We start from the raw sequence: 26,305 nt of genomic DNA, 5'->3' as shown, positions 1-26,305 counted from the left end.
CCTTATCTCCTCTATCGTACGAGAATTGCTTTTTAATTATTTGTGTTTTGGTTTTCTTTACTTTGACTTGATATATGTACATATATACACATTATCTGTTTCTTTTTTATACTTTTATGAACTCAAATAATAATTTGCCTCCTTCATCTAAATTAAATTTCACAGAATTTTTTAACCAGGAAAATGATTTTACTATTATATACACAAACATAAGGAGTATGAGAGCAAATTTTGACAGTTTCCTAGTAGAATTGCACCATGTTAAACGAAAAATTGATTTTATAATATTAAGTGAAATTTGGATTACTACTGAGGAATTGTGTATGTATAATATTCCTGGTTACAACCTTTTTGCACAGTGCAACAATAATTACAGGGCAGGTGGTGTCATATGCTATGTTGACAATAATATAGTTTGTAACAGGTTACAAGTAAATATGACATCAGCAGATGCCCTACTTTTAAATATCAAAATCAACCAATATTTTTTCAAACTCTTTTGTTTATATAGAATTCAAAGTTTTAGTGAAACAATATTTTTACAAGAATTATCCAACGAGCTTGATCTTCAAAAAAACAATTTATTGTATATAGGTGACATTAACATTGATTTATTAGGTAAAAATAGTATATATCAAATAGTTATCATAGCTTACTAAATAATAACGGTTTTATATCATTAATAAACTCTCACACTAGAATACAAAACTTATCTCAAACATGTATAGATCATATTTTTGTAAGAAGTAGAAATATAAATGGTTTTGATGGTTCTGTTTTTGACAAGGGTGTAACTGACCATTGTATTTTGGGCCTCTCTTATAAAAGTAATAGCCAAAATTTTCATAATTTTGAGGTGTTAAACTCACGTAAAAACACCTTAATAGAAAAAAACTTTATTGATTTCAATTTGGTTAAAGCAAATTTGTCGCTGGTTAATTGGGATGAAGTATACTTAGAACACAATGTAAACACGTCTTATGATAAGTTTTGTAACATTTTATGTAGATGTATAGATAAAAGTAGTAAAACTGTTACGAGTAATTATAAGTTCTTAAAAGCTAAGTCACTAAGTCCATGGATTACAACAAACATTTTAAACAAATTAGATAGACGGAAAAAATTGTACAAAATTTACAAAAGAAGACCTTACGACTTGACGTTTTCCAATTACTTTAAGAGATTCTGTTCAGATTTAAAAACACAAATTGTTATTACTAAGAACAACTTTTACTCGGATAAACTGATTAGCTGTAACGGAGATTCATCCAAACAATGGAAAATAATAAATAACTTGACTGGTGGGAATTCCAATAAACACGTGGAGAATATTGAGTTGATAGACGGAACAGTTATCGGTGAGCCGAGTGAAGTAGCTGATAAGATCAATGACTATCTTATCTCTGTACAGGCTGACCGGCCCAGGGCGGTGCCGTCTGTGAACTTGCCACCGTTACCTGCTTACCCACATTCTTTCTTTATAACACCTACAACTGAAAATGAAGTAAAAAACATTGTAAAAGGCCTCAAAAATAAAAAATCTACTGGCTTTGACAACATAAGCGTGCAACTGTTAAAATTTATTGTCAACGAAATTGCACCTGCATTAGTATACATTGTTAATAATAGTTTTAGTAAGGGAATTTTCCCTGAAAGTCTAAAACTAAGCTCCGTAGTGCCAATCTTAAAAAGCAGTAATTCTATAAAAATAGATTCACTTAGACCAATAAGCCTATTGTCAGTTTTTTCTAAGTTAATTGAAACTATTATGTTGGTTAGATTACAAAAATATCTTGATAGGTTAAATTTCTATAGTGCTTACCAATTTGGCTTTATAAAAGGTAAATCCACTGAGGACGCTTTAATAGCAGTAACGGAAAAAATATATAATAGCCTTAATTGCAAATTAAAAACCGCTGGACTCTTTGTTGACTTTAAAAAGGCCTTCGATCTAGTGGATCATGACATTCTATTAAATAAACTAGAAACCATTGGAATAAGAGGAATTGCATTAAATTGGTTTAGGAGTTTCCTTGTCGGTAGAGAACAGCGGGTAAAAATAGCAAATGTTTATAGTGCTCCAAAATTAGTAGAATCTGGTGTGCCACAAGGCTCAGTTACCTCTGCAGTTTTATTTCTAATTTTCATTAATGATTTGCTTAATCTCAATTTTCAAGGTAAAATCAGTGCTTTTGCCGATGATATTGCTCTTTTTTATTCCCACAGCGATTCTCTTGGAATTGGTGAACTAATAAATAATGATCTGTTGCTGTTAAGAGGGTGGTGTTTAGCAAACCGAATGCAGGTCAATGTAGACAAGACCAAATACATATTTTTTGATTTTTATGGTTTTAACATACCTGTTCCTTTAAAATTTCATTCAAGATTTTGTAATTTATTAAATTGTAACTGTAAAGCTTTAGAAAAAGTAAGCAATATTAAATACTTAGGAATTATATTTGATGAAAAATTTACATTTGAATCTCATATTACGAATCTGCATAGTAAAATAAGATTATCAATTAGAAAGTTTTATTTTTAAGAAATTTTTGTAGCATTAGTCTTCTGAGAACACTTTACTTTGCCCTGGTAAACTCAAGACTGCAGTATGGGCTGGTATGTTGGGGAGGTACTTATAAATACTTAAATAGAAAAATTACGAACAACTCAAAACTACTACTTAAGAATAATTTTAAACAAACGTAAAATAGAAAGTTCCATTCCCCTTTTTCAACAACTGCACATTTTACCAATTCAACATCTTTTCATTTTTAAAGTTCTTAGGATTTTTTTTATCAGAAGTGGAAATATGGGAACTGACAACTTGTATTATAACACCCGATATGTTTTAAATAAGAATTTTCGGCTTCCTAAGGTAAATAAGTCAATTTTTCGTCACTGTTTTCTTTATTTAGGCCCTAAATTATACAATCAACTTCCATCCAGTGTAAAAAATAGCTGTTCCTTAAGGGCATTCTGCAAGGATACAATTACCTGGCTTTCTTCTATTCATGATGTTAACTTCCTATTTAACGTTATTGCATAAATGTATCCTTTCTGTAACTTCTAGGAATAATTTAAGTATTTTATTATTATATTATTATATATTATATTATATTATTATATTATTTATTCTTCATGGCCATCTTTTGTTCTTCTTTTTTGCTTATGTTATGTACTTGTCCTTAGTTGTCTTTATTGTCTTTTACTGTCCATGATTTGTCCTTATATAGAAGCCTACATAGAATAAAAAATAATCAGTTTTCGCTTCTTACTTTATATAAATAACCATAGATGTAAGTTTATACAGATACTGCAGTTGTAAGCGACATGTATTTTTTCTTGAGACGCTAGACTCAACGTTTTAGTTTTGTTATTCAGTGGTACTTTATTTTTATTTTAGCTGGTCACATTACTTGTACAAGTGACCAGTAATATTTCCAAACGATTTACAAGTATTGTATTATTATATAAAAAACTGGAAATAAATCATTTATTCATTTATTCATTTATTCATATTTTTAAACATTTTAGTTTTCCATTACATTAGAAACACAACATGCAGCTAATACGTTGCGCGCAGACGAAGTGGATAGGTAAGTACTGTAGACACGACACGACACGACACGTTTGGGTTGGTGAGAGCGTGATTACACTCGGGACTTGGACTGTACTGTACGTAATCCCATTATCCCTGTGTCTGGTCCTAGTATAGGCTCTTGTCTGTCACCATCCTGTACTACTGCTGATTATATTTAAACAGCTGATATTATAACGATATATAAATTGTTAGAATTATATACAGTATGGTAACATATGCTACTGGTCTAAACATCCAATGTAGATGTATTTAGGAGTTAGTAATTTAATGGCCACCACATTTGAAATTAATTGCCAAACTTATCCATTTTTATTCCCACACTATTTTAATACAAAGAGTAAACCAAAGACGAGTTACAATAGGTTAAAACTATTTATAGTGTGATTTATTAATTAAAACTGTACAGTCAGGCAGACAGTAAATTATAAGAGACAAAATATCACTTATACGCATTCTTCTGTTTGGTCCATGGAGCTCCTAAAATATTTAGCGAGAATTTTGAAAGACCCGTTATATATATAACAGACATCACATTAGATGTACTGCATCAAAAATTATCAGAAAGCCTTAATCAATAATAACCTCAATCACCTGAAAGAACTACTCGTAATGTAAATTAAACAATAATCAAAGTTACCAATTTTAAAATAATGGACTTTAAGATAAAAGTTATGTATTAAAAAATAGTCATTTATATTTGGCAATACCGTACTCTAGAAATAATACTTAAGGAACTTAACTTACATTGATATCAAAATGTAATTATAATTGTGCAAAACATTTTTAAACATTTATTTAAAACATATTTATATAAGCGTTTGTAAAACATTGTTATGCAAATATTCCTTTTACTTATTTGATGCTTTCGATTAATTTTACAGTATAGAATTCGAATTTCTGGAATTAGTTACGAATATTAATTAAACTGTTTCTACAAGGGAAGAAGATTTGGGCAATAATGCAAATTTACTCTGTAGCCTAATGCAAACAGAATGGAATCCAAAACGAACTACTTGAATCGTTTTATAACATTTTTGTTAGGAAAATAAATTTTAGTTTTTCCCAACAATGGCACTCCCTTACAACGTAGTCTGGAGCTAAAAGCAAAAAGCAGCTTTAGATCTGTTTTTAAGTTACAACAGAACTTCAATGCCTACTCCTGAACTATAACGAACTAAAATTGCGCGTAAGAACAAACTAACAATGCCCTTCGCACAGATAAGGATACATGGATTTTTTTATTGAGCTTACTAATAAGTTTGGTACACAAGGTTTAAAAGGTTATTACAACACTAGATGAATGAGGGAACAAGGAGTACAATATGGTGGTCAGGTCACATTCTCAGGCCGCCCTTGATTGGATGTTGTTACAACACAAACTTTATCCCTTTTCTGACCCTTTATTTAATAGAGCTAACCCTTTTGATAACAGTACCTTCCAGAGTACATAGTCAAGGTAATGTATTTTAACAAACCTACTCTACAGATAATATGTATGTTTATTCTTGAAATGTGTATGATCAAATATAATGCCTTCCAGAGTATATAGTCAATGTAATGTCCATTACTAAACCAATACTCCAGTTTATATTTATGTTTATTACTGTGAAAACGCATTTAGCATGATTTAAAGAGTATATAATTATATAGTTGAAATATTTTTACGGAATAAGTTCAATGATTAACTCGTATTTACTTTATAAAATTTTGAATGATAATTATCAATAGTGTTTATTGACTTCTATTAACGTAATAAGGTTTTACACTTCTGAACAGTGTAAAATGTTCACAATGATCGTATATAAAGTAATACAAGTTATTATACTGTGTGGTAATTGCCATATCCAGTACTGACCAATACAGTTTTGCTATCACTTAATTGTTTGAATGAGTCCTCTCATATTATTATTCATATAGATGTGCCGTCATTATCTTGAAGGCGTTGGATTATTTAACAATCCTTTCTATACATTTTTGCGTTTTCAACGATATTTTTCTGTATTTAATATCCAAACTGTCACTCGCCTAATCGTTAAAACCACAGTGCGTAAACTTCTTGGTAAAAACTTGTATTATGTCTTGTGATGGAGCCCTATAATACTTCTCAAACAGAAGTATGGATAAAATGGTACTTTAGATGCCATGGTTATGAAGTATATGATTGACAATAAAATGTATACCGTTTGTTTCTACGTCTATATAAGCATTCGTTTTCATTTAGAACTAATTACCGACACCACACTTGGGTTCCGTTGCCCTAATACACCGATAAAGAAAATATATACATAGTGTCTCGGCAACCTGCTTCGGTTAATAGCGTCTACTTCCGGGTCTTACAATATATTTCCGATCTAAATATTTGCAAGGTTATAAGAGTTGAGTTTGCTTTTTTTTCCAAAAAGGATGTATGTTTGAAGAATTGAAAAGCCCAATGTCTACGGCTTTTTTACAAACAAACGGTATAAAAGTATAGATTCCCACTTTATACTATATAATGAATGTACAGTGCCATAGTTGAGTTTACTTTGTTGCTCTGATCAAGAAATTATATGTATATGTAGGTATAACAACTTAGATTATAGAGTGTCCATTTCTGATCGAAAATATTTCTGGTGCTATAATTGATTTTGCTTTTTTATACTCATTAGATACATATATGCATAGGTAAACCTAAAAAGACTACTCGGATAAAAAAAATCATATACGTCCGTTCCTTGTTTTCTCCTTCCAGTATAAGGGGAAGAGTGTGCTATAATATTATTTTTTCCTTAAGATACTTCGAAAATGCAGTACACAATGTAAAATGAGCCAACTACATTCGAGTACCTGACGTGAAAAAACATTCAAAGATTATTTCTTGAAAGTAGGTTTTATAAACGCGTTCAAATAGCGTTTCCAATGCATTAGATCATTTCAATTCATCGCTGGTGAAATCTTCAGTATAAATAAAATAGTAACTTTGTCTTTACAAACTGGAATACACTACTAATCAAATACTGGATACTAAATCAATCAAATACTAATCAAATCTAAATGTAAAAATCTTTGAATCACTTTTCCTCTTTGTTGAGTCTGCTGAAAATGTTAACTATCACATAAATTTGGATTATTTTTCGCAAATATTGTGATTATTCTTTTAAATTTCTAAAGTATTTCGGGTATAGTTACCTATCATCCCTTCATAAAATTATACCTCGGAATTCAACGTATATTTTTAAAATCAGTTACCCAAAATGGTATAGCAGTTCTGAGATTAGTGTTTAGTAACACATTTACCGTTTCATTTTTATTTATGAGATAAAGTGTTACTTTATTTACCTTAAAAAGAAGTTACGTAGAAAAGAAGTTTCCACAAGATCAAAAAGTATTACCGCGTAAACTTTCAATGCCCCGAGGAAATCTTTCACAAAGTGAAACTAAATAAGAAACTCGATATTTGTAATTCTGTTACAAGTTTTAGTAAAGAGTAATCAAGGGAGCTTTGAAGGGTGAACCTCAGGTCGCCTCTTGCTCTGTATTCTGACGGACAATATTTTTCTTCATTGCACATTATTTGTAAACTTTATGAATGTTACTAACTAAAATAAGACTATTTTAATATTTTTAATTTTCAAAGTTTAACTACGATTCATTATAATGTACGTTTTATACCAAATAAAATATTGCCCAATTGCTTTATTTTTATTAAATTAATTACCTGCAATTAATAATTTAGTAATAAAACGTTGAGTTAATATTGAATTATAACTTTAATTTCGTAATAGATGAATTCGTGGTATATGCCTATATTATTTTTTGATTACTAAACTCTGTTCTTTCTGTTTATTTATTTAGTAACGTGTATTAAATCTCCATAAAATAAATAGAGCATAGACATTACTATGAACAAAAGTGAAATATTAATTTTGATGAATTATAGAACAGAAAAATAAAACCTTTTATGAAAAAAACAATAAAATAATTGATTAACATACAGACAGTTTTATTTAAAGTATATTTAGTTGTTTGAACTTTTGTAGTGATAAGCAATTCAACGTTGTGTTTCACAAAGGTGGGTTTTGTGTATTATCTTTCTTTTAATGGGTATGGAATTTCATCCATTATACATATATCGTTACAGGAATTACATGACCCAAAATGTCTATGGCTTTTTTTCTGTATAGTTAAATATGACTTTAGAAGCATGTCAGTTTTGAGAAATTCTCTAAATTACTATTTTTGAGTGAGTTCAAAAACTAATTTTTCTGATCATTTCTGGTATTTGTTTTGTTTGTGCCGAGGCCACAACAGTTATTTAGCAAGTGGTCAGATTGGCATAGTTGTCTTACTTGATAGAGGGCGCTACTGACGCCGTGAATCGGTATTTGTTATAAGGGCATCAGTCACTTTTTTTCACAATTCCACTTTTTGGTGGATTTGGATTCTTTATTTCTAGATCTACATTCTGTGTTAATAGGGCATCAGTCAGTCAAGTAATAAGCCCACAGCACAAGGTTGAATATTGTGTAATTTGTTAAAAAGACATCAGTCTATGACTCATGCCCTTTTAACTAAAAATGTTGGCTTTACTTTTGTTTAGATACAGCTGTTAACATGGAAACAGCTGTCTAGCAGCTTGAATATTGTGAGCAGGTTTTAAGGTTATAGTTTTCAGATTCTTTGGTTAATTCAACAGAGTAAACGAGTAGAAAAATATGATAGAAAATATGGAAAGTGTTAATCATGATGTTTCTCGTAAAAGGAAGTTTACAGATCCTAGTGAGTACAAAAGGAATCAAATAAGGAAAGCCATTATCAAAGGGGAGAAATATGTGAACCATAAAGGCAATGAAACTCCAGCTAAGAAGCCTTCATTTACTTGTGGGGAAGTAATAATTTAAATGAGTTTATCAACATAAACTTATAAACTTTGTTTACCAATATAATTGGTGTGTGTCTTTTTAAATAACTTATATAATAAAATCCTCAGAGCTACATCAAGTTACAAGTCTGGGCCCTAAGTAGGCTATTACTGAAATAATTGGTTTACATTAGCCTAAAACTCTCTTTTTGTTACAGATGCAAGAGAAATTGCTTGGGAGAGTTTCCAGAGGACAACGTGACTGAGATTTTTACTAGGTTTCATGACCTCGGTACGAAAAATGAACAAGACATGTTACTATATGGACTTATTGGTGTGGAGGAAGTGGCAATACGTAGACCAAGAAATGAAAATCCAAGAATAAAAAGTGCTAGTTTCAAATATCACCTTTTGATTGGAACTTCAAGACATATAGTATGTTTGAATTCTTTTGTCAATGCTTTTGGTGTTACAACTAAAAGAGTCCGGCGAATCAGAGAACTCAAGAAGGCCTGCAAAACTCCCGAAGATAAAAGAGGAAAGGCAGTGTCTTTTTCCGTGTCCGATGAAATAAAAAGCTTGGTTAGAGAACATATTAGTTCATTTCCTGTGAAGGAATCCCACTATTTGGGAGGAACCAAATTTTACCTGAATGCGGAATTAAATTTAAAAATAATGTATAACTTGTTTTGTGAGAAGTACCCTGAAAAGAAGGTGAGTTATACTTTTTACTACACGTTTTTTAAAGACAATTTTAATCTCAGATTTGGTCGGCCTCAAGTCGACACATGTTGCACATGTGAAGAGCTTAAGCTAAAAATTAAATCTCCGCACTTGAATGAAGCTGCAAAACGGAGTGCTGTGGCCGAGCTTCTTGTACATAAGCGACGAAGCCAAAAGTTTTATTCTGCGCTAAAGTATGAGGCCTCAGAAGATGCTAAGGAAGAAAACAATATTCTTTCAATTGCATTTGATTACATGCAAAACATTTCCCTCCCAAAGGTGCCTGTGCAGGAACTGTTTTATTTGCGCCAACTTACAGTGAATGTGTTTTGTATAACAGACTTAAAAAGTAGAAACAGCAACATCTACCTCTATCATGAAGGAGAAGGTCACAAGGGGCCTAACGAAGTTTGCTCCTTTTTGGATGACTACCTTAAACATGTTCCGGAAAGTGTGACAGAGCTCCGTATTTTTTCGGACACTTGCGCTGGTCAAAATAAGAACCAGACATTGACTAGTTTTTTCTTATTTTTAACTGACAGTAAAAGGTTCTTAAAAATTCAGCACTTTTATCCTGTCAGAGGTCACAGTTTCCTTCCTTGTGACAGAGAGTTCGGCTTAATGAAAAGGATACTTAATAAGCATGACACAATATTCAGTATGTATGAAATCATTGAGGTAATAATAAAAAGTGCCAAACCTAGAAAGTTTCTTGTGAAGGAGGTGAGAGCTTCAGAGATTTCTAACTTCAAATCTTGGTGGATAAAGTATTACAAAAATACTCCAGTTTCAGAGGAAACAAAAAAGAAACCAAGCAAAGAAAAAGTCAAGTTTGGGATCAGTAAGCTGTTTCATTTTGTATTTGAATCTACTTTAAAAGGCTACATAAAGGCATACACCACCATTAATGGTCTCCATTGCCACACCTTCTTCATGTCTTTAACAAACACAGGGATTACTGGTCCCAGCGAACTTGCTTACCCAGAGGGTAAAGTGCCTATAAAAAAATCAAAACTTCAAGATTTAAAAAAAGTCATTCAGTATGTACCTCATGAGAACAGACAATTGTATAATGATATTTTAGAATGGCCTGTAATGGAAAATATTAATATGCAAGAAGAAGATGAGTGATAAGTATCAACAAAAACCTACAATAGGGCACAAATTTAGTTTCTTTTCTATGATAAGGAGTTTAAAAAAATTGTTTAAGTAACATAATTTAAGCTTAGGCCTATACCAATAATTCTGTACTCATTGTATCTTTAAAAATAAATGTTTTTTTATAAATTATGAGTGTTAACACTATTTTTTTCATGTGACATATTGAAAATTTGTTAAAAGGGCATAAGTCACACATTTTTAAAAATTCATAAAAATTTGAAATTTTGATAAAAATTTGAAATCTTTATATTGGGATGTTAAAAATAAGGCAGAAAATGCAATGCATATTTATTTAGGAATTTTACATTTGCTATATAATATTTAATCGGTTTTATCAAGTTTTCCGAAAGTTTACTTTTCATGACTGATGCCCTTTTAACAAATACCGATTCGGTTATCAAAGGTCGGGGGAGTCGCTCAAAAGACGAGCGCAGTTGTTCCGGTGGCTCCGTGGCTGTATGGGTGAGATCCTTCCAATAGTTCTTAGGACTTAATTTGGTTAATTTTAGGGGAATTATACTATGGTGCTTTTTTACAGAAGATGCTATTACCATTTATAAATGTGGTGCACCTTAGTTGCTGTCTGAATAGGATCACGATAGTTTTAAAACGGGGAGGATTAGATTGAATTAAATTATATTTTCTAAACTAAAACATCTATCAAAGCTGGCTGTCTCTGCACCTTGAGGGGTGTCCACCTCGACCTCGGGCTCCTAAAGCTTAAATTAGTTGGTGAATTGCAAATTGGCGCGGTCAAATTATTTATTAACCGAGACAAGAATCAATTTTTCGTTCACGCACGTGCTTAGAAACGTTGCAGATGGTAGCAGAGCGATAACCTCAAGGTGTGGATCAGTCTGTGATAGATTTTTGTTTGAAAATTAAATAAAGTAAATTAATATTATTTTTCACTGTCATTTAATTCATTGTAATGTTCTAAATTCACTAGTATAGGATGGCAAGCCTCGTGGGTTCATGCGGGAGGAAACGGGTTCAATCGGCAGACCTGGTCGGGCATGAAATTAGTGATTAGCCTGATAGTTATCATGAATTAGAAAGTAATTTGGTCTGTCCGTTTGTACGTCTTTCCGGTATCCTTAGCGTTTAACAAAAGATTGAATTGGCCGATTTGTGTATTTATAGTGTAAAGTTCATTAAATTAAGGTTGTTCATTAATAACTAAAACAAAGAAATGGGATCATAGCATGTTGTATAGTATTCGAATTGTACCTGGATTATTGAATCGAATAAGTTGGAAAATTTATCAATTTATAAGTCTAAATTGGAGCATGTTAGTTTTATGTTAGATGGAAAATATTTAATATTATTAAACGGGAGAGAGAAATTGTTTAGGAAGGGAAAACATTACCATGAAGGAAAATTAGCATGTCATACTCGATTTCAACATAAATAATTGTTATTTAAAATTTATGTTAAATAAGATATTATTAAGATATTAATTAGAAGGATTATATAGAGGAATTTTTTTTATTTTGAATATTAGTTAAGAGGTACAATAGTACAATATTCTCACTTTATATTTTCATTACTTGAGAGGTCCACCTAATATTTATTGTTCGCAGTCAAACTTAAAGTCTTAAATAATAACTTATTAACCCCTAGGGTAAAGTTAATTATAAAAGTAACATTATTACTTGATTTCAGTAATTAATTGGGTACTCTTAAATTAAAGACTTATTGGTTGGAAATGTAGTGTTATTAGAGGGTGTTGGTTAAAAAGTCAATTCATTAAAATTCTAACTTACATTATTGCTAATACCATACAGAAATTGTTTTAATACATTGTATATATTGTATTAAATTTTAGAATATATATCTTAGAATTATATTGGTGAGTAATAACATGAATTTTCCTCTTCTAAATTAAATTGCATGTGTTACAAATAGGTACATGAAACTACTGCAGTGTTTAATACATAGGGTGTATTTAAGGTTCACATATAAATACGTGTGTAAGGAATAAATAAATAACGAAACTATCAACCGAGGAAAGGGCTGTGACCTCAAACCTTATCACTAGAGCTCAGCTGATTGACTGATAACACAGTCCCTTGGTTAGTGATAGTAAACTAGGGTATTCATTCATAAAATACAACATATTATATTAGATGCTTAGCATACACGTGTTAACAATTGTTGTAAGAAATTCATAAATAGTAAAATCACCAATTTTAATTTAATAGTAATTAATAGTAACTTGATCAATAACCTGAACTTAATTATTAAATAATCTTAAGTTCTGAAACAGCATTAATAAATACCATTAAGAAAGTTTTTATAGTTGTGTAATTTTTATTGCGTTTGATTGAAGTGAGTATCATATAACCCGGATAAGAGGTTTCGCTTAAATAAATAAATGTCCTCTATAAAACAATTTTTGAACAAACAATTCTAGGTGTCCATAAATCTTTACTGTACATACGGGATTTTTATTGTAATAGTTGGCACCAGTTATAAACTACGTATAATTAAATCTTACACTAATTTTCAAACTTTACCTTGAATACCATACTAATTTTATATAAAAAAAAGTTATAGTTGCCTGTAAAGTCGGTTTTTACGGGCGAAGATTTTACGTGACAACGTCTTTTTCTCGGTAGAATATTTATTGATATGAATATTATTAAATTGCACAATAGGAACAAGGAATTGAATGAAAATAAGAATTGCACAAATTTTAACTATAGAAATATATTTTGTTTACTAAAACATTGTACATAATTTGAAATTAATTAAAATTTGTTATTGTAAATGGTAAAGTTGAATAAAACATTTACTAAAATTGGAATTTGAAATTCTTGCTAAACACAGTTAAATTCTAACTCCGCGCGTGGTGATTGGTCGGTTTAGTTCGTTTGTTTGGTCGCACTGTTATGACAGGTTAGAGGTTATAATTTGTTATTTAAAATGTTTGACTAGCAATACGCGCTGTTTCTTCTCAATCGACTGAATTACGATTGATTGCAGAGTGATTTAAACTAATAATTTACTTAACACTATCAACATTTGTCAATAGTATGACATAACCTATAAACTCAGTTTCTCAACTTTTGTGTCAATCTAACAATTAATCAATCAATCATAGTTTACGATAATGAAATATCAGTGTACAATTATTTACCTTTATTGTTGTAGTTGTTGTAAATGACGAATCTAAGCACTCCACATTTTCACGAATAAACATAGTTATCTGCTTTATCCCGTGCGGCGGACCCACAGTTATCTGCTTTATCCCGTGCGGCGGACCCACTGGACGGGCATCGTAACGTTACCGGGCGTTACACTTTTTCATGAGTGACTCCGAGCCGCAACCTAATTTAAGACGTTGTCACGTCAAAAGAATAATGAATGTGTTTTTACTTGGCGACTCTCACTTAAAACGGCTTATGAATTTCCCACATTACTTAGAAATTAATATCTGTCCTATTATTACCATGGGAGGTTTTACAGTTTCTAATCTTAAAAAAAAAAACATTAAGATAAATCAAACAATAATTCCGAATAATCAAGTTATTTTAGTTTCAATAGGCACAAACGATATTCTGCAAAACAAAGCTATGCAACAGTTAAGAGATCAATACCGATCGCTTATTAGGTTAATAAGAATTAAATATAGTCCGTCTAAAATCTTCTTAATGAAAGTGCCTTTATCCCCTAGAATTAAATCTGGTAGTTTGCACCTGAACGCAATTAACAGTTTCAACTCATACTTGTCCACATTCAAAAGTCATGAAATACGATTAGTCGACATTAATCCTGTGGTAACTCTGGGCTATACTAGGGGGACAGGCAACCTAAAATATTTTGAATTGCAATATTTTAATGGGAAACCAGATTTAGTACATTTGAATGGGCAGGGATACGCGGTTCTTTTTCAAATAATTAGGGAGGCCTTAGAGAGTTAAACAAAATGTCACATACAACTTTGCCCAGTAGAATCTTCCTGTATTGAGCTCAGGGGTAGGCCATCCGCAACTATCATATTATTGTTATTGCTATTTGATCTATAGTATTACTTGTTTTGGGAATCTGTGTGCTTTGGTATTAATATGTCGTCTGACGAAGATATCCAAATTTCTGATGAAAGTCTGAATTGGATTTACAAACTTGATAGGGATCAACTCAAAATACAGTGTGACAAATTCAAATTAGCTATTGGTACGGTCCGGCAGATGAGGGCTGCGCTATCGGATTTTGTAAAATCGCAAAAGAAATTTGATTCGGTGTGGGTTCCATCTAGTAGCCGAATCAATGACGGTATGGGACTTAACTTAATATCTGGAAACAATTTCGAAGAGGAACGGTCTGATGTTACCAAAGTAAATGTGGACGTAAACGAACGGGAAACCCCAGGTAGTATTAAAAATAACGGTCTTACAGAAAATCAAAATGATGATAAGGAATCAAATCAACAGAAACCCTCGGTTAATGGTATTGCAGTGCCAACAACATCATCCAACGCCGCGTTAGGAGACCCATTGTCTTTGATTCTTCAGCTGCAACAATCAACAATGGAAGTTATAAAGCAGACAGCTGACAGTTTTAATAGGAACCTAGCTACGGCATTAAATCCTCCACCGTATACTCAGGATGGTTAAAGTTCAGTTTTGAGGGATGTTGTTGCCGCCTTACCTTATAATTCCGGTGGAGATCCGCATAAAATACTTAAATTTCTTTCGCAAATCTTCCAAATCTTCAATTTGAAGATAACTTCAGATCAAAGCGTAATTTTGAATATTTTACCCAAAACTGAAGGGCGTCTGCGAAACATTTTCAACGAAGCGGTAACTCAAAAATTAGACTGGACACAGCTTAGAAAATTAATCATAAGAGCATTCTTCCCTGGAAGATTACTTCGGGAGGCAATAAGTCGGCATGTGTACAGGACTCAACGCCAACAAGAGCGGTTTACCGATTTTGTAGATGATATCCGAGCTATGTGTGCTATCTTAACTCCGGAAGCCGAGGATCATGATATTTTTGAAACAATAATGGGAGGAATTTTGCCTGATACACGAGCTTGTTTTGCGGGACTGCCTACTCCGTCACACCTACAGAATTTGATAGAGATGGGTTCCACTATCGATGGTATTAGGGAATTTAATGTTCAGCAAACCCCTTTTCGGCCTAATGCAAACTACACCTTGTACCCGTATAGAAAAAGTAGTGAGTCATATAACTCAAACTGGCCCCGGGACAGTAGATATGGTAATCTTTCGGGCCGTAATGGTAGCTCCGGTAACAGGGGATGGTTACAACACAGACGGGGGGGCTGATAATAACGCCGGACCCAGTGATACAGGAACAAGTGCCCAGTACTCGGGTCGCCCAAATCATGTGGCTGCAGAGGTAAATAATAGCACGAGAAGAACTTACTCACACACCAATCCTACACGAAGAGAGATTGCAGGCACTCCGGTGGGTCAGCAAGCAACAGACAGGGAGTACTCGGAACGAATACGGTATCATGGTGACAGGCGAGTACCTTGGAGTGGTCGTGGAGGCAATACTGGTGGAAGTTCTCATAATTATCGGGAAAATAATAATTTAAACAACTCAAGGGGACGTTGGTAGGCAGGCCCTACGCCCCCTTTAAAGCTTTGTCCGTGGTAAGACCTGTCAATGCCTTTAAAACTGGGGTTCCCAAGTCAGACTTGATGTATATTCCAATGCAATTTGGGAGAGTTACCTTATTCGGTCTCCTTGACACAGGTTCATCGAGAACCATAATAAGTGCCAGTGCGCTAAAACAGTTGAGCAACGAAAAGGGTGTTCTGAAAGGAATAAAGCCCACAGATTGTACCGGTATCGTCGCAAATGGCCAGCCGATAAATTTCATAGATGAGAGGGATATTCATTTCAAAATAAATTACTGTTCATGGACCTTTCCTTTTTTAGTAGCCGAAGAATTGCCTGTTTCAATTATTTTAGGGTTTAACTTTATGCAAGCTTCGGGTATGATTATAAACACGGTAAGGAAAACAGTGACATTTAATTTTACCATCGTTAAGTGAAACAAGAAAACAGTAACACTACGTTTCAAGATCTGCAATCTGATCTCTTCTTCAGGTAAAGAACTAACCTAATACATAATTACAAACTAGGTTAAAATAAACAAATCTTACTAAAGCGTTGTGGCACGCCTGAGTCAGGAATCACAACCTACATGTTGTATGTCAACTTCACTAACACTAAAGACATGCACTTAATAAAAAAACTATACAAAACACTAATCATTAAACTAAACTACGGAATACAGGTCACAATAAGTCTTCACTCGTCTACTAACCATCTACGACTGACCAGAGGGGGTAGCCAATGGTAATCGTGACGGCCGGCTAAAACAAGATGGCGGAAATACAAGGGAAGGGGAACAGGAATGGGCCCTTTCGTTATTATTGGTTCATGCGAGATGAACTTCTTAAAACCATATTGTGACTCCGCATTGGTTTATTGCAAATATCCGATCCGTTTGATACTTTTGGTATTCTCTTTAGTTCATTTTTTAGAATTGGCAACCAAAGCGGCCTAATCTCGACTGATGGTTGACTGATTGGTTGTATTGTAGATGATTTTATTTGTATTGAACTCAAACCCAAATACGATGGGTACAAGTCCTTTAAGATTGGTGTTAGTGAGAATCTTGAACATGTTTTACTAAGCCCGGACTTCTGGGACGAAGGAATTCTTGTAAGTAAGTTTGTTACATCTCAGAGAAAACGTCCTGTAGATTTTTTAGGTGTACAACGGGGTTAGACAGGCCTAACATTAAATCGTCACCATCTGTCCCCTATAAACGTAATGGATGTGCCTCCGAAAAATCCGAAAATGATGACTGTTAAATCTAGTATTTTGTATCTAAATGCTCAATCATTAAATGACAAAGTAGAAATGCTCGATGTAAACTTGTCTGACTCTCGCTTTATAGCTTTATGTGTCAGTGAACATTGGTGTTTAGAAGATACTCGTGATTTGGTTACTATTCAGAACTTTACACCAAGCTAGTATGTTCTGTCGAAGGCAGCATATTAGAGGTGGCTCGGGCATACTAGTTAGAAATGGTATTAATTTTACTGAAATTGGACACTAGTGACTACTGTAGTGAAATGAACATTGAAATGTCTGCCATAATTATTGTAGACCTTAAGCTGGTGTGATCTCCATATACAGACCTCCCTCAGGGGATATAAAAATTTTTATGGAGCTGTTTGAGAAGTTTTTCGTCTATCTGATCAATCTTAATTGCCCAATAATTATGTGCGGTGACTGGAACATCGAGGTGAGGGACAGTGGGCCTATAGTTTTTGCATTGAGAGACTTATTGAGATCAGTTGATTGCAGATGGCTGGTTAATGTACCGACAAGGGCTGATGCCTGCATAGATAAATGTGGTTGTCATAACCTTAACGACCACTCTATCCAAGCCGAGGTGCTTGATGAATGCTTATTCTGACCATAACACTATTGAAGTTACTATTTATCTGGATGATGTGGTTAAAAGGGAACCTCGGTGAGAAAATTGTAGGTAGAAGCCTATCACCTACTAATGTCGAGTTTCTGATTGCATCTCTGTCTGATGTAGACTGGCCTAATTTACTGTTTTCCGATTCTCGGCCTAATGTCACAATGTTTGATATATTTCTGGAAAGATTTCTAGGTTTTTTAAAATATCTGTTGTCCTGTTAAACATAAGCAGATACGAGTATCAAAATCTGCTAAGAAATGTAGGCCCGAAGTGGTTCTCAGATGAATTGAAACGAACTTAAAAAACCTTGTTATGGCATATAACACCATGTTTTAAGGATACAAAGTCAGAGGCAGCCAGAAGAGCTTATGTTTTTATGCGGAACAACTACAAAAGTGAGCTGAAAAAGGCAAAGCTTAAAGCTAATGAAGATTTTATAAACACCTCCTCCAACAAATGCAAAAGCGGCCTGGTCCATCATAGCGGCTCAAAGAGGTGCGACTACCCGAGATGCCCCCAGCTTATCTCCGGAAGTATTTTCGGCCCATTTCGTCAACTGTATTGATGAGGTGAGAGAGGTCATCACTCCAAGCCAGATATCTGCGGGTGATCTTCTTGCCAAGGCTCCTGGTGCTGCAACTCAATTCAAGTGGTCTCCTGTGTCATGTGAGGAGGTGCTGTGTGTGGTGAAAAAAATGAAAGCATCCAAAAGTAAAGATGCGTATGGTGTATCTAGTGAGCTCTTAAAGAAAATTATTATTTTTTCAATTGTGCTACCTATTACAATTTGTATAAACCAATGTTTGTTTACTGGTATATTTCCTAAGTGTTTTTAAAACGGCCAAGGTTGTGCCTATTTACAAGAAGGGTCCCAGGGACCAACCTGGTTCATTTAGGCCCATCTCTTTTGTTACCCATTTTATCAAAACTCCTTGAAATTGTCATGAACAACCAAGTGAGTAATTTTTTCAAATGTAACAATATTCTTTCAAAATTGTCAGTTTGGCTTTCGAGCAGGTAGAAACACCGTGAATGCAGTTGAAGTCCTGGTGAAAGCTGTAATAAATAGTTTTGAAGCCAAGGCCTCCACCGTGGCTACTCTTTTTGATCTAACCAAGGCTTTTGACTGCGTTCCTAGGGACCTACTGCTCTCTAAATTGTCTCACTATGGTATAATTGGTACTGAATTGGCATTATTTGAGTCATACCTAACGGGACGTGGAACAAAGGGTAAGTGTTGGAGGTTCTCTCTCTACTTCGCGTTGTGTTGAGTATGGAGTACCACAGGGATCGGTCCTGGGTCCCTTGCTGTTCTTAGTTGTAATGAATGATCTCCCTCACAATGTTCAAGCTAACGTGATAATGTTTGCAGATGATACCACTTTTTTTAGTTCTAACTCTAATATAAATAGCTTAGCCACTTTTATGGATGAAAATGTTGTGTAATGCTAAAAAAACTGGTTTAATGCCAATCAACTTGTTTTTAAATGATCTCAAAACACAAAATATTTGCTTTACACTGAAAAACATGAGTTCCCCCAGTACTTTCTCTGATAGTGTTAAGCTATTGGGCATCTATCTAGATAATAAGCTATCATGGGTAGATCATATTAACTATGTATGTGGAAGGCTTAGTAGAGTGGTTTTTTTGTTGAGACAAACTAAAGAAAAATGTTCCTAAGCAATATCTAAGGAGTGCTTATTTTGCCTTTTTCAACAGTATTTTACTGTATGGGCTCCAACTTTGGGGTAATGGTTCAGAAATACATAGAGTTTCTGTTAATCCAAAAGAAAGCTGTAACGATGTGCTCACTGACTCAGACCCAAAGAACTAGTTGTAAGCCGTTATTCATTAGAGAGTCTATACCCACTGTTGTTTGTTTATATATTTATTTACTTGTTTGTCAATGTGAAATCTAATCTAGGTGATTATGTTATAAGAGGTAGACTTCATTCCTACAATTATTAGAAATAGTTATAAAATAAATAAAGATTTTGCTAGACTTAGTAAAACACAGTCAAATGCCAATGCAATGTCAATTACACTTTTTAATAAATTAGGCCATAAAGCCCATACAGTTGATATAAAGAGTTTCAAGAGAAAGCTGATGGACTGGTTAGTAAACCACCCCCTTTTTTATTCTTTAAATGAGTTCATGGGACTGTGATATTGCTGACTCTATATTTTTGACTTGTTATTGTTGTTTCTTTTATTGTTATTGTTCTGACTTACTGTTAATCACATGGCTGTTATTATTTTTGAATTTTATTTTGTCTTTTTTTGTTACTGTTTATATTCATTTTTAGAATTGTTAAGTTTTGCTTTTTGACGCACCTTGCTGGTTTGATGACGTAAGCTCTTGCTTTATTGTTGTGTGACAAGGCTGTTGCTATATATTTGTTATTTTTGCTATTTTTAACTTGTTTTTATTGTTGTTGTTTGTTAAAATATTTTTAAACTGTTAAGTTTGTCAATTTCCAGTGCCTTGGCAAACCGTATTTTTTTTTAGTTTTTAAGTAAATTAAACACCTGAGACGATGTCTATTGCTACTATGGCCGAATGGCAATAAATATTCTTATTCTTATTCTTATTCTTATTCTTATTCTTGTTGGTCTGCCAATTTAATGTATGTTGCCTCAATTAATTTCCTTTTGAAGAAATGTGGTTCCCGATGTATTATGTGGGCTTCATCCCAATTCATATGATGGTCTTCGGACCAACAATGGTGTGCAATTTTTGACTTTTCTGTGAAACCCTTTCTCGTGTTTTCTTTGTGTTCTTTTATCCTTATGTTTAGTGGTCTTTTTGTCTCGCCTATGTATTCCCTATTGCAGCTACATTTTATACTGTAAACACAGTTTTTGGAATCCTGTGTGCCATTTTTTGGTTTTGTTTTTACGAGACTTTGTCTAAGAGTGTTGTGTGTTTTAAACGCGGTTCTAATGTTGTACTTTCTACCTACTCTTCTAATTTTCTCCGATAATCCCGGCACATAAGGGATTGACATAAACGCAAATTTATCACAATTCTGTTTTTCTGACTCAGGAATGATTCTTCTGGTTCGTTTGCACTTATTAATTACTAATTGAGGGTATCCATTGCTTCTGAGATCCAATTCAATTTTCTTAAATTCTTCTTTTAGTCCATCTTTATCTGAGCACAAGCTCTTTGCTCTATCAAACAACGAGTAGGCTACTCCTTCTTTGACAGATTTTTGATGGTTGGATTGATAATTTAAATATTTCCCTGTGTGTGTTATCTTTCGAAAAACAGTTGTCTTAAGGACATCCCTATCTCTTAATACACACACATCCAAAAAGGGAAGCTTGTTTTGGACTTCCACTTCCATTGTGAGGCGGATGGAAGGAGAAATACTATTAATGTGATTCAAAAAATTATTTAATTCAATGTCTCCATGAGAAAAAATAACAAAGGTATCATCCACATACCTCCACCAAATCTTCGGTTTGAAACTGAGCTGAAGCCAAAGCTTTTCGCTCGAATTCCTCCATAAAGATATTGGCGAAAATAGGAGACAGTGGAGAACCCATTGCCATCCCCTCATCTTGACGGTAAATTTTACCCTCTAACTCAAAATAATTGCATTGAGTGCATAGTTCTAACAGTTCCATAATTACTGGCACGGGAAGTTTAGTTCTATCCTTTAATGTTTGGTCTTCTTTGAGACGTGATTTAATAATTCCGAGAGTTTCTGGAACTGGTACATTTGTAAATAGACTTTCGACATCAAAACTTACCAGTTTGTCAGTTTCAGTCAACTTTAGGGATTTTGACTTCTCTACGAAATCCCTGGAATTTTTGATGAAAGAGTCAGTTTTTCCTACCAATGGTGTTAAGATGTCCAAGAGGACTTTAGACAATTCCCTGCAAGGTGAATCACGAGAACTAATGATGGGCCGGAGAGGGATGGTAGGTTTGTGGATTTTGGGAAGGCCATACATATGGGGGATTTTGGAGTGGTGAGGAGTTAATTTAGATCTAAATTTATCTGAAAAAAATTCTTTATGTTTTCTTAAGGTGTTTGCTACTTTGCGTTCAAATGAATCAGTCGGGTCTTTATTTAAAACTGTATATTTGCCAGTATTTAAAGTTTCCGCAATCTTTTCTTTATACGCTACTGAGTCAAGTACCACAGTAGCGTTGCCTTTGTCGGCAGGTAAGATTTTGACCGTGTCATCTTTCCCAAGGATCGACCTGGCCTTTTTCTCCTCTATTGTCAAATTGGGTTTTGTGGGAGGAATTTTTCTGAGTAAAAGACTGGCCTCGCAGCGGAAGCGGTCACCCTGTTCCTCAGGTAACTGTGAAACAGCCGACTCAATTCCAGTTACGAAATCCAGTGCCTTTACCGATTTTTGTGCCACAGAAAAGTTTAAACCCTTGGATAATACTGATATTTCCGCTTCATTCAGGATTTTCGAAGAGAGATTGATTACGTTTTTATTATTTGCATCCGTATTCACGTTGCCATCCTTAGGCAAATCACATTTCTTAGGCCTAATTTTTTCCAGTTTGGAGATTTTCTTTTTCTTATCTGTTTCAGAAATTTTTATACATCTATTTTGGATGCTTTCGAGAATGTTGTTGAATTCTGTACCGATCAGTGTTTTTAATTCAGTTTTTTTACACTCAATACTATTTTGGAGGAGGTATTTTTCACGATGATGATATGCAATTCTTTCTTTAAGTAAAGATTTAGAAGCAGAAGACAAAATTTTACTGGCTTTCCTACTATGAAAAGGAGTTTTTAGAGTTAACCCTATAGGCATAAGGTCTTCAACCTTACATTTATGCAAGAAAGTTAAATGATTAATGTGTTTAGTTAATTTAAGATGCAAGCTCTCAAGGTCTGCGTTATTTACCCACCGGTGATCTAGGTTTAACATTTTTAGTTACATCTAGCAACAGCTATTGTTCTGTAAGGAATATTCATATAATATTTTACGTTATGAATGGTTGGAAAATCCAACCATCCGTGTTGATGATCTAATACTAACTGTTTTATCATTTAATGACTGTAAGAATAATACGTGTGATAATTTAGGATTTTGTATCTTAATGGTTTATAAAATAAAATTGTTAAATATAATAAATTACATTTAGGTAGACGTACAGTAATTAAACTAAACTTTATGAATACGAGAATAATAAGTATAAACTTAAATTTTGTATTACGCTCACATTTCTAAGAAACACAATACATTCTGTTTATTTTTACTGTTTATGGGTGTGGAGGGGTGTTGAAGGGTAAGACAGACAGATGTTCTAGTGTAATATCCGGCCCATACAAGTAGGTTGGTTCTGTGTTCACAAGACATTAACTTCAAGCGTTTTATCGGGTTTACGATTGTTTGATTTCAGATAATTTACTTTTCTTGATTTCGTTTGTTTAGAAATAAAAAAAAAAAAAATATAAGAATGTTTTTAGGCTATTTGTAAATACAAAATTGTGCTTGTGTGCAATAGATTTACAATTTTTATATAGTGTCATGAATACACCAATATATTACGACATTTTAGATTCTTATGAAGTAAATAAGATTTACGTAGTGTTATTGTTGACCTCTGGTTATTTTACTCTAAGTTCAATCATGGTAATTACAGGAGTGTTATCAAAGTATAAAATAGTGAGTATTATCTCTAGTTTTTTGTGGAACTACCAAAAAAATAAAGTAGTAATAACAAACATTAAAGACAGGTCAATAAGGGGAAAGAGCTAATCTTAGACTTTGGACCAGAGTTAAAGATATGGCAGACAAAACGCTGGCTGTTGATGAAGCACTTTTTACAGGAACGTTATTATTAAAATTTAATGAGAAAATGTTTTGTGTGAATGATGCGCGTACAAGTTTGTGAGCATTTCTACAACCGGCTGTTACGGATAAACAGTTAAATGGATGTACAGATAGTATAACCTGTGATAGCCGATATAATACAGACGGCGGACATATTCTGTGTAAGTACAGCGTGGACATCTGTATGCATATTCTTGCAATAGGCTGTTGCAGACAGATTAACGTCATAGCCAATATATTATAGCTTGCGGGCATGTTTTGTGTAAGTGTTGCGCGTACAGCTGTGTAAATATTTCTTTAATAGGCTGTTACAGAATAAACAATTGAATGGATATACTAGATAGTGTAACCCGTCATAGCCGATATAATATAGACGGCGGACATATTCTGTGTAAGTACAGCGTGGACATCTGTTTGCATATTCTTGCAATAGGCTGTTGCAGACAGATTACGTCATAGCCAATATATTATAGCTTGCGGGCATTTTTTGTGTAAGTGTTACGCGTACAACTGTGTACATATTTCTTTAATAGACTAAACAATTGAATGGATATACTAGATAGTGAAATCTGTCATAGCCGATATAATATAGACAGCGGCTTATTCTGTGTAAGTGCTGGAAGTACAACTGTGTCCATATGGCTACACTTGTCTGTTTAGGTTAAATCTAGAGAGAGTTGACAACTTAATGTTAGTTTAATAAATTTATTTTTTTTCCAATACAGACAAATTATTATCCTTAAATACCAAAGAAATTTATTATTGCTTAATATGACATAGTTTTGAAGTGCATATCACTATAATATGCAATATATAAATTAGTTTGATGAAATGGTTTTAATCCTATATAAATTTAAAACTTTTCATTTACCTGGGTGTTACTTTCTTAATTGATTTACATAAATTTAAATTTTTAAATTTAGTAATGCTTCAGTAAACAATTCGTCGCTACCATCAATTTAGAAACATTCATGCACATCGTGTATTTTTCATTTGGGTGTGGATTTTTTATTATATTATTTACTATAGACGATCATTTAATTAGGGAGGAATTTATATGCACTTAAAAAGTTTTGGATAAGCATAGTAAACAAAAAAATGTTGATTTATAGTATCATATTACTTTCACGTTTAAAACCCATATTAAGCTCGGATTGATCAGATTATATTTGTAAAATATCATTATTTCAAACTTGCTCTCACAGAATTTGTTGATACTGATGCAATAGACTTTGTACACGCATTATAAATATATGTTTCACATAATAAATTATTTATATTATTTATGACACATTATTTATAAAGCTTTTCTTGAAAATAAACTTATATACATAGGCGTATTGAAGTTAAATACTACTACAACTAATTTTATAGCAGCAAAATATTTTACGACCGTTTTTAAAGTTTCCCCAGTTCCGTCAAGTGCCGGCTCGAAAATTTTATATTTTCTGTTTGTCGTAGAATACTTACTAGTTTCTCATATAAATTTACATGTAATTATACAGTATTGTGGTACAAAGATATTGCAATTATCTAAAAAAAGTTTAATGTTGCATATAGATAATATGAAAATAGTGTTTGTTTTTAAGGGAAATAAATTACTTTGTTTTAATTTCTCATGATTTCAACTATTTCTCGTTTCATACCATGATTACGAGATAGCTTATGGTCTTCTATATTTGAAAAGATAGTACTCAATTAAAGATACCTAAACTGAATACGAAAGGTTGTGGTTTCTGTTATATTATGGAGATTAAAAAATACATGTTCACCATCATGAACGTACTAAGTTACTAGTCAACCTTTAGATATCAATAGTTGAAATCATGAAAAAATAAAACAAACTAATTTTTTCCCCTAAAAACAAAACACTATTTGCATATTATCGATATGCATCATTAAACCTATTTTAGATAATTGCAATATCTTTGTACCACAATACTGTATAATTATATAGCTTCAAAGGAAAAACTACACAAGATTTGGAAATCACATCATTTGTGGAACTGACTTCATGCATTCAGTATTTTACTGACAGGAATTTGACAACGAACCAATCAAAATCAAATGTCATCAATTTCTGCCTAAGACCAAGGGAATTTGCAAGGCAACCTGCTGTATTTGTGGACGATGTCCTTTTAGAGGAAACTGGATCCACGAAATTCCTGGGGATGTACATTGATCAAGGTCTGACCTGGGACGACCACGTTAACAATATATGTGCTAGAATTACTTCTGGCATATTTGCCTTGCGAAGCCTAGCTAAATACTGTTCCCCTGAAGTCTTAGTGACGGCATATTTCGGTCTCATATATCCGCACTTTGCATATGGCTTGAGACTGTGGGGGGGCTGTGCTAAACACAAGATGGAACGCTTTTTCAGGCTTCAAAAAAAGGCAATTAGAATTATTGCAAATTTGAATTACAGAGAGTCGTGTAGGGACTCTTTTAGGGAGCTAGGTTTGTTGACATTGCCCTGTCTCTATATGTTTCATGTGATCCTGTACTGTCAATCGAAGTGCACTTTAGTCCGGGGCAGGGACTTTCATCAGTATGAAACTAGAGCCAGGGACAACTTTAGAGTCCATAGTCATAGACTGGCGGTATCTCAGCATTTACCGCATCAGGTTGGCGTCGGCTTAATCAACAAGCTCCCTGAAAGTGTAAAAAATGCAACTA

Source organism: Homalodisca vitripennis, chromosome 2 (assembly GCF_021130785.1).
Source record: "Homalodisca vitripennis isolate AUS2020 chromosome 2, UT_GWSS_2.1, whole genome shotgun sequence".
NCBI lineage: Eukaryota > Metazoa > Arthropoda > Insecta > Hemiptera > Cicadellidae > Homalodisca > Homalodisca vitripennis.
Note: the sequence above shows the minus strand (reverse complement) of the source record.